Source organism: Etheostoma spectabile, chromosome 14 (assembly GCF_008692095.1).
Source record: "Etheostoma spectabile isolate EspeVRDwgs_2016 chromosome 14, UIUC_Espe_1.0, whole genome shotgun sequence".
In the NCBI taxonomy this organism is placed as follows: domain Eukaryota; kingdom Metazoa; phylum Chordata; class Actinopteri; order Perciformes; family Percidae; genus Etheostoma; species Etheostoma spectabile.
In genome coordinates, this window is record NC_045746.1 from 10,946,691 (window position 1) to 10,947,771 (window position 1,081).

General features: G+C 34.5%; 1 protein-coding gene across 3 annotated transcripts in view; it reads left to right on the plus strand.

The window, feature by feature from the left end:
- Positions 1 to 1,081, plus strand: part of trit1 (tRNA isopentenyltransferase 1) — a 66,050-nt gene that overhangs the window by 19,149 nt on the left and 45,820 nt on the right. The window lies entirely within an intron of this gene.

Genomic DNA, 1,081 nt, shown 5'->3' on the forward strand with positions numbered 1-1,081 from the left:
TGCATGCACGTTGTATGGAAGCCATACAACATTCTTTGCACAATTCATGATTGCTTTCCTAGAATTTGGGGTGTTTTAGTCTATATCAGAGCATTTGAAAAAAAAAAAATTGAAATGGTTTCAAAACATATCCTGACTAATTTTTGACAGATACCAGTTTGCGATTCACTCAACAGCCTTTGATCCGAACCATTATTCAAAACAATTCATAATGTCCGCATTTTTTCTAAACTCAAAAATGAGGTATTTCATATAAATTAGGTTTATCGACCATGAACTTTGAAGGGGGAAAAAAAAGCAAACATTTTTGAAAAGTGTCAAGAACAATTCATGTTTCAAATTGCTAGTGGACGGGAAGACAACACAAGGGTTAATATTCTCTGGAATTATAGTTTGCAGAACTTGAACTGTTGTTGTGTGTCTGTTCACTTGAATGTTGCTATTATTGTTTGAACCCTTTATTTTAAGTTGGAACACTCTGAAAATCACAACTCAATTTCATGCCTAATCTGTAATCTCACTGTATTCTTGAACGTGCATATAATATGAATCTGCCATTTAACACATTCCTTTGAAAAGAACATTAGACACTGAGGCCTAGTGACTTACAACCGGCTGGAGTTGCTTTTATGCCATTATGGTGTGAATGCCATGAGCTCAACAAAATTTTAGTTGTGGTGCATTCATTCATTCATTCATTCATTCATTCATTCATCCATTCGTATTTATTATACAGGAAAGTTAGAAAAAGTAACATTACATTACAATGTAAAAACGGGCCTGACTCAGTTTAAAAAAACTGGTTTTCAGCAGGTTCCTGTTCTGCAGAAACATAAAACATGGGTACAGCACGTCAAGACAGACATTACTACAAGACATAAATATGGAAAGATAAAATTTAGACAACTAAAACAACAATACAAGTACAAAAGGACAAAGACATTTACACAAGACATCTGCTGGGCTAGACGGATACGGACAGTGCAAACAAAGCTTGGTCAATACATGAGCAAATTAATTAACGCGTGCAAGTGTAACTGTTAAGAAGGAGCTGTTTGTATGCCTTTTTGAAATATGTGAT